Genomic DNA, 9,590 nt, shown 5'->3' with positions numbered 1-9,590 from the left:
TAATAATGATGATGATGATGATGATAAAGGTGTGTGCAGTGAAATGAAATGTCCTTGTGGTATCAGAGAAAAGGAAATCGACCTACCGTTTTTTTTTTTTTTAATAATCCTCCTTTTTTCGCCAGTGACCTCCTCGGTTTCGACCATTTAACTACAGGAAAATGCTGATGACGTTTCCCGTGTGTGTGTGTGCGCGCGCGGTTGTGCGTGTGCGTGCGTGCGTGCGTGATATGGGGGTAGTTTCCCTTCTGCTTACTGTCACAGCAGCCGCACAGACGGGGTTTCTGCCATCGGAGAGCTTTCTGAAGGCCAGCCGGTGAGTTAGTGTTTGTGTGTGTGTGTGTGTCCAGGCTCGGTGATATCCGGGATTGAGCGCACAGCCTGCGGACCTGCACACAGTGATCGCGCTCTGGTTGCTTGACGACACAACGCACCAGAGAGAGAGAGAGAGACTGTGCGTGTGAGTGTGTGTGTGTGTGTCACTACCGCTTGTCCAGCAGATCATCATTTACACAACTCATGCTTCCCCCTCGTAGTATTTCGTCACTTAGACCAACGTAATTATCGCATTTTCTATTTTCAGGTACGCTCTTAACCTTAACTCTGACAGCTGAATGGCCAATACTACCGCACTTCCGGCTTCTAACCACGCCCCCCGTATCACAAGCCCTCCCCCTTGATTCCATTATTGGACTTTAGCTTTCACAATATAGAATATGTTTAGAATAAAAAAAAACTACCGTATGTTTAGGCTGTGTATGGACAAACCTAATAGATTTATTCATTTATTAAAAGTCAAGAACTTGATATGTGTAAATATATCAGAGTCAGCCACATAAATGTAAACAAACTTCAGGAAAAGATCTTGGTGCATTACAGGATTTTTATGAACATATAATATTTATTATTTTCCTAAAATGTTTTTTCTAATAACTAAGTGATTTTTTTGTTCTGCCATATAGTTATTTTAAAATTTAATGCAGCACTTTTTAATAGCATGTAATTAGGATAAAAACTGGCTTCCTCTAAGTTATTACAAAAAAATCCCTCCATGCTTACTTCCCAAAAACAGTGAAGTTGTAATCCTATTAATAAAATGTTCTTTAATGTTAAGAAAAATGTAATTTTAGTAGTTTCATTAGAAATACACTTTTGTAGGAATGATTTTCTAAAAGAACACATAAACACCAAAAAATTCCTACCTGATGGTGTTGACACACATCTGACGGTATTGACTATATATAAAATCAGCTTTCATGTCATACTATGGGTGTGTCATCATCAACTTTTACAGCATATTACGATCGTATCACAGACATTTCTTACAGGATGTAACAGTAGGTGTGGTGAAAACAGGTACGTCAGGCAGATCTCATGGCTACTGATCAGACTGCAAAGTGTCTACAGTGACAGGCTTATACGACAGGAAGAGATCTTTGAAGATATCAAAGGTTTTACACATGCAAAACTATTACATTTTATTGTAAACATTTATGCAGTATTTAAATTTTTTAAATTAATTTTCACATTTTTTAATGTATACAAGTTTTAGCATTGAACTATTTTCGAATCCAGCATTCATATTTTTTAAACAACTGGTTTCCCCTGGATACTCCGGTCTCCCTTCACAAGCCAAAGATAGATTAGATTAAGTGGCATTACCAAATTGCAATGAATCATGCTTTAAAGAAAACAGTAAATTAATATTAACGAAAACTAATGGTTTTTTTAGAACTATAAAAAGTATTTTAAGTAGTGAAATAAAATGTACTTAGGATGCATATGTCAACAAAATTACACATTATGCTAGATAACTTTTGAAATGTATGTGGGAGCCAGTTTGTTTTTGCATAATTTGCTAGATACATATTTAATGTGCCTGAAATTTATTACAGTTTCTAAAAATTACCCCAAATTCAAATATAATTTAAGACATGCAGTGTTTACATGTTATGGTTTTGACCACAGCAATATCAATATCTAATTTTTAAAATGAAGAGAAATGATCACATTTCCAAGAACTTGTGAACTTGAGGATATAGAACAAAACAGGTAGTCATAAAGGGATCCTTGGAGTTTGCGTTCACCAAAAGATTGCCTGACTTGATTTATTTTTTATAAATGATTGATGTTTTTTTTTTAATGACTTTGCTGGATTTGTGTCCTTGACAGTAACCCAGGACACAAATTCAGCAAAGTAAATTAAAGTTAAAAAAAATAAAATAATTTTAACAGCCATTAATAAATTAACATTTACTTAAGTGATTTCCCCCCCATATATTTTAATCAGTGTTTTAGCTATGTAAAAATGTAAATCCTTGTTCTGGACAAGAACTTTTTCAGGTCTAATGGGAATACTTTATTAAAGTAAATGAAAAAAAGTAAGTAAAATTGAAAATAATATTTTATCATGTTGAGTTGATTCAGCTAAAACTGATAATAGAAATATGAATTATTTCTGAATTTTACAGAAAAAAAAAATTATTTGCTTGATTATGTTTGCACATTCTCAACAATGACTGATATACAGTATACAGTGCCTGGCAAAAGTATTCAAACCACTTTAACTTTTCCAAAAAAAAAAATACGTTACAACCACAAACATTTTTTGAGATTTAATGTAATAGATTAAAAAGTGGCACATAATTGTGAAGTTGGGACAGGGGGATGAATGATTTTAAATTTTTATTTTTTAGAGATAAATATCTGAAAAGCGTGATGTGCATTTGTATTCAGCCCCCCCTGAGCCAATACTTTGTAGAGCTAACTTTCACTGTAATGATAAAGTCCTTTGGGGTATATTTCTACCAGCTTTGCACATCTAGATAGTGAAATGTTTCCCCATTCTTTTTTGCAAAATAGCTCAAGCTCAGTCAGATTGAATGAAGAACTGTATATCTGTAAACAACAGTTTTCACGTTTTGCCACAGATTCTCAATTGGATTTAGGTCTGAACTTCGGCAATATTCTATATTCTAACGCAATATGCTTATGCTTTGATCTAAACCTTTCTATTGTAGCTCTGGCTGTATACTGTAGATCATTGTCCTACTGAAAGGTGAACCTTCACCCCAAGTCTTTTGCAGACTCTAACAGGTTTTCTTTTAAGATTGACCTGTATTTGGCTCCATTCATCTTCCCATCAACTCTGACCAACTTCCCTGCTGTTCCTTCTGAAGAAAAGCATCCCCACGACATGATGCTGCCACCACCATGCAGAGTGTCAGTTTTATGCCACACATAGCATTTAGCATTTAGGCGAGAAAATTACATTTTGGTTTCATCTGACCAGAGGATGTTTGATGTTCCCCACATGGCTTGTCGCAAACTGCAAATAGGATTTATTATTTTCCTTCAACAGCTAATTCCATCTTGCCACTCTTACATTAAGGCCAAATTTGTGGAGCGCACGACTACCAGTTGTTCTGCAGCCAGCTTCTCCCACCTGAGCTGTGGATCTCTGGACCTCCTCTAGAGTTACCATGGGCCTCTTGGCTGCTTCTCTGATTAATGCTCTGTTTGCTCGGCCTGTCAGTTTAGGTGGAGAGCCATGTCTTGGGAGGCTTGCAATTGTGCCGTACTCTTTTCATTTTGGATGATTGATTGAACAGCGCTCTGTGAGATTTATAGCTTAACCCTGCTTTAAACATCTCCACAACTTTATCGCTGAGCTGTTTAGTGTGTTCCTTGGGCCTCATGATGTTGTTTGTTCACTACTGTTCACTAACAAACCTCTCAGGGCCTTACTGAACAGATGTATTTATACTTCTAAATTACACACTAAATTTATACGGACTAAATTACACACTATTACACTATTTACTAATTAGGTGACTTCTAAAGGAAATTGGTTACACTGGATTTATGTTAGAGGTATCATGGTAAAGGGAGGTGAATACAAATGCACACCACAATTTTCAGATATTTATTTATTTAAAAAAATTTAAAAACATTCATCATTTTTCTTCCACTTCACAATTATGTTCCACTTTGTGTTGGTCCATTCATCTCAAAAGATACACTTTTGTTTTGGGTTGTACTGTGACAAAATTTGGAAATGTTCAAATAATACTGTTTGTCTTTATGCAAAATGTCTTCCAAAATTGTCTATATGTCATACGGTACTGTGCAAATGTCTTTAGTATAACTTTTGTTATATACAAATATACATACTGTATATACATACTGTATGTCCATCATGTAGGGCCATTGGTGGCTCATTGGTAGGTTTCTCATCTGCCATGCTGAAGGCCCAGGTTCGATACCCAGCCACGGGATGCAGTGCCGGTCCCAAGTCTGGATAAAATTGGAAGGGCATCTGGCAAAAAACCTGTGGTAAGTTGTTCCCTCAACGGAAGCAGCCAAAAGACTAACAACAACCAGAAAAATGCAACCTAACAGCTATTGTATTTTACTTAATAAGAAGCATAAGATGCCATAAGCAAAGATGCCTTTTAAAATATTTCTATATAAAAGACACTTCTATAAGGAGTACTACAAACAGCTATAAGTAAATCAGCATTCTGGAGAATAAGTTCTATGACTTCTGTGTGTACAGCCGAGTCAATGGCAATCTTTAAGCAATGACTAGGGCCTATCTGTTTCTTAGGTATTTGGGTTAACTCTAAAAAAACTAAAACCTTCCCAACAGTACCATTTGACTGATGGTACGTATATTTAATAACCTGGTAAACCAGTGTAAGAATATATATTCTATGTCGGGAACTTCAAAGCACTTTTTTTCTGGTAACTTTGGCACACTTCCTCCTTTCTATTTTCATGTAAAACCCAGGTTCTAGATTATTAGTCCACATCCAAAAACTGGTTTGTCATGTAACATGTGATGCTCTTCTGTAATGTTATTCATTTTTAGGGGATGTTTGGAAATAGAGAATGGTTTTGGAATAATAATGTAAAAATTCTAATTCTTGTATGTTTTGTAAAAAGTTACATTTTAGTAAAAAATAATCTTAATTTCCCTTATGTATAGAGACTGATGAGACATCCTGTATTACAAAAAAGTACTCAAATTGTTACACTATTTAACTACATTAAGCTACTTTGTCAAAATTCTACATTAGATCAATTGTCAATCATGTTTTTATAAATATTAATAATTATTTGCAGCCTTTATAGGAATGAACAACAAAACCAGTATAAGCATATGCATAAGCTTTCTTTCATTCATTTTTAATAAGTGCTTTATCCTACTTGGGGTTGATATGGATACAGATCCTGTGGAAACATCGGATAGGATACCCGGCTATTGTAGGGTACCATGCTCACACTCATTCAGACCTAGGAGATACTTTGATATTTCTAGTTTATCTTATGTTTAAGAAATGGGAGGAAACCAAAGAACCATGAGGGAAAACTAAGTAGATATAATGAGAACATGAAGCTCCATAAAGAAAGTAACCTGAGCTTATGATTGATCCGGTAACCCTGGAGTTGTGAGGTGGCAACATCACCCAGTTCACCACTGTGCTTTCCAATCGCAAAATAGTTTTAATTTGTTTGCTTGTTTGTTTTGCAAAGCACTGGTGTAAATTTAAACTGCATTAACACACGCACAAAATTCGGCCAAGAAATGTTCCTTTGCTCAAAATAACATCAGTACTTACTGTAAATGTCCAATTTCTGGCCAGGAGTTTTTTTTTACTTCTTTCTTTCTTTCTTTCTTTCTTTCTTTTTATATTGTGGCTCTGATTGTGTGTAATGGTATTTCAAACTGCTTATGTATATTTCATATCCATTGGCCAGCTTGTAGGTCAACTTACACCTGTCTCTTTGTGTTGAAAGTTCTTCAGGTTTCATAGTGATGACGGATATTTTACATATGTGTGTGTAGTGCACACCAGGAATACCAGACACGGTCAAAGACCGTCAAAGACCGACTTTTAAAATCTAAAAGTATTTAAAAAATATAATGGAAAATGTGGCGTTATTATTTTAACTTATAGTGTATGTGCCTATTCTCTTAAAGGGTGCCAGTAATTGTGAAATGTAAATCCTGTACACTTATAAATGAATATCCATTTTTCTGCTTTTGGATACTGCTCATTTGTACAAATTGTTTGGACATAACGCTTTTTTATATATTCATTTTTATTTTATAATGGAATACCCCCCCCCACACACACACACACACACACCCTATTTCATTGTCTTGTGCTGTTCTGTTGTTATAGACAGGGAGACAGGATATGCTACTTCACCACAACCTCCACCATGTTTCAAGAATGGTGATGTTAAGATGTTTCCATCAGTCTAGAGTGTACGCTAACAATCATCCACTCATCAGTCTTTAATCTCCTTTGTCCACTGGAGTGTTTTTTTTTTCTTGTTCATTGCTTAAAGAAGAGGTTTCTTGGCAGAGACACATCCCTTAAGGCCAGTTTCTCTTCAGTGAGCTGAAGTGCCTCTTTTCTGTCTGAGAAACCAGCTTATCTCTATTTGCTTTGTTAATTCCCTCTTTAATTTCTAAAGATTTGCTTTGTTCGTGCTCGCTAGTGACAGTGGCTTACTTATCTGCTGAAACTGATATAATCAGTTCTTCTTCCTGTTCTCTTTTTGTTGCAGTAACCTTTGGTTTCTTTCTGAAGTGAAATCCAGTGTTTGATACAATACGACCAGCTATAACTCTCGGCTATTACTTTTTTATTCTTTCTTAAATGGGTACCCCAACGTAGTATACAATTACTAGCAGCTTTAATAGAAACGTCTGTCGGCCTGCTCTTTTATGCAGCTATCCAGTCAGCCAATCATGTTGCAATGCATAAAATCATGTAGACAAAAATACTAAATACTATTATTGTTAAATTATAGTAAGTAAGCAACTTTACAAATCAATTATGTAAATCAATTTCTTTCATATTTTCTTAACACAAGATAAAGGAAGACTGAGCTTGACACTTTTAATGTGCTAAGAAATAAAATTATATAATGGATATATTCTGATTCAAACGCCTTGATTCTGTTTTCATTTTCCTATCTGTATTCCTTGTACATCCAGTGTGAATGCCTTTTTCATTTCAGTCCGTCTGTGTTCAGCGCGCGCTATATGAGCTGTGCATGTCTTTTTAATGATGGGTTAGCAGGCTCGGAGAATGTTGTGCAGGGCCGTTCTAGTGTTTACTGCAGGCTGAAATCTCATTAAAGTAAGCTGCTGCTATTTCCAGCCTGTAATCGAGCTTCAGCGTTTGATTATCTATGTCTGGGCCAGATCAAAATCGTGCTGTTTCTCGGCAGCGTTGGTTTAAAAATGGTTGCATCACTCGGTAGGTGAGTCAGATTTAATACAAAATCGTCTTCTGGTCAAACAGAAAATAAAACTGCTAATAATTCAAAGATAAGAGCATGAGGTTTCGGCTACTTTTAAAATAAAAAGATGCGCTCATTTATTTACTATGTCTTTCTGATTCTGCTACCCTTATTTTCCTGTGCTATAAACCACCTCATCTGTTATTTGTTGTTGGGATTAAATAACATCTGATTACGCAGAAAAGCTTCTGCTAGCTTCGACAAATGTATGCTGATTATATACAACGCAGCGAATTACCACACATATATTGGTCTGAAAGAGTTTTTTTTTGGTTGTCTCACCACTGTATCATTATCAACAACAAGACAAACAGAAGCTGCCATAAACAGCACAGAGGCACCATACGATCCGCTCTCCAATTAAAGTTCATGCATGACTGGCATCGTTCGTTGCTCTGTTTCCCAGAAACCAGCCCGGCCCTGAATAACCATCTTTCGGCAGCTGTGTCACAAGATCCCAGACGCAAGGTCACCCTGCCGAGAGACAGACAGGTGTGCGCAGCCACAGGAACAAATCAGTCTCAGTGCATTGCTCACAACTACCTGACACACTTAGCTTAGCTTACCTACTCACCCTGAGTCTGACAGATGATGAACTGCTGCAAGCCATTAACTTTTGCTTCTTATTCACTAAAGCTTAAAATAGTTAAATCTGAGTGCATGTATTTTATAAAAACCAGGAGTTTTGCAAAAGTCTTGAGCCATCCCTTATTTCTTTACAATTTTCTTGTATTAAATTTTTAATGTACTGTAATCTTGAGGAATCGTTCAACCACACTGGCAATGCACTTAAAGCATACCTTGATAAAAAAGAAACATGAGTCCCAATTTCCAGATCTCAACATTATTGAAGCAGTGTGGGATCATCCTGACAGAGAACGGAACAAAAGGAAGCAAACATCGAAAGAAGAGCTTTGAAATATTGTTCAAGTACCTGGGAAAACTATTCCTGAAGACTACTGTGTGTTGATTCATACAAATTCACATTTCATACCAACTTAAATAATTCTTTTGACTGCGTAAAGCTGCTTTGCGGCAATGAAAATTGCTAAAAGCGCTATAGAAATAAATTGAATTGAATTGAAATTGTTGAAGAATAATGGTGGTCATACTTAATATTGACTTTAAAGCTTGTTAGAATTACAGTACATAAACTCTCACATGTTACAATAAATCACTGTTCCTATAATCTATCATTTCAAGGCAAAATATAGAAAAATAAGTGGCGGGTCAAGACTTTGCACTTTACTGTGTATTCTGAATATTTATTTTAAATATTGTACCCAGTGTACATCATTGAAATATGAGAATACCATGGATTCCAATATCCCAATGTCCTTTTATTTAAATATTTAGTTACTGTAGCCTGCTATGATGTCCTTTTTTTTCCCAAATGTTGTTGTACACTTTATAATGACAAAGACTTCTTCTAATTCTCTTTTCTTCTCCGGCTCACTGTCACAAGGCTGTGTAAATGTAAATGTGTTTAATGTAAATCAGATGTGTGTGAGGGTAAATTGGGGTGTGCCATACTGTATGGTTCTGACATGTAAATAAGGTACTAGGGAGTAAGAAACCACTTAACTCTAACTGAGACATCATTTACACTAAAGTCACAGCTTGTTTTAATGCTTTAATACAAGTTTGATGAATTAGACATTGATTCTTTGATGTCATTTTGTTCACTGGTTTCAATATAACATGGATAAATAAAGGCCAAAATGTGTATCACTGTTAATTGTGGTATGAAAATCATAGGTATCTGATGTGCTGGCCCAAGAGCAAGCCGCCACTGATTGGCATAGGTCCCACTCCCCACCCCTATTTTAAGGTTTGAAGAGCCTCTTATTAGAGTTTACATACTTCTTTTGTTTGTTTAACATCCGACTGCTTCTCTGATGTGATACCTGGTAAAGGCTATCTAGCATTTATTTTTCTTTTCTTTTTTTTTTTTTTTTTTTTAATCTGGTTAGTTTCAACACCATGTTTTATAGCTGCAAAAGAGAAGCATTATTATATAAAAAAAAAAGATTTCCTAAAAATAAAATGAGGGGTGTTCAAGTCAAACTGAATCCGTTGATTGTGCATAATAACAGAACACAGTTGTAGGAATAAAACTTTCTTTATTGCTCTATATAATCCCTTGATACACTAATTCACTTATCCCAGTGCTTTACTTGTGCTTGGATATCAAGATAGAAAGTTTTCCCAGTACACCGGAGTCATGATCGGACAGCCTCATATCTCATAATTTTACTGTGCCTGAA

General features: G+C 35.7%; 1 long non-coding RNA gene across 1 annotated transcript; it reads left to right on the top strand.

Annotated features, from left to right (window-relative positions):
• Positions 1-117: 117 nt before the first annotated feature.
• LOC128514951 (uncharacterized) lies at positions 118-8,018 on the top strand. The gene is made up of 3 exons (XR_008356577.1): positions 118-316; positions 4,205-4,335; positions 7,730-8,018. It is a non-coding gene; the product is annotated as an uncharacterized LOC128514951 (long non-coding RNA).
• Positions 8,019-9,590: the final 1,572 nt, after the last annotated feature.

The sequence above is a fragment of the Clarias gariepinus genome, chromosome 2 (genome assembly GCF_024256425.1).
Source record: "Clarias gariepinus isolate MV-2021 ecotype Netherlands chromosome 2, CGAR_prim_01v2, whole genome shotgun sequence".
Classification (NCBI taxonomy): Eukaryota; Metazoa; Chordata; class Actinopteri; order Siluriformes; family Clariidae; genus Clarias; species Clarias gariepinus.
The sequence above is the reverse complement of the archived record's forward strand: the minus strand, read 5'-3'. Positions and strand labels throughout refer to the sequence as shown.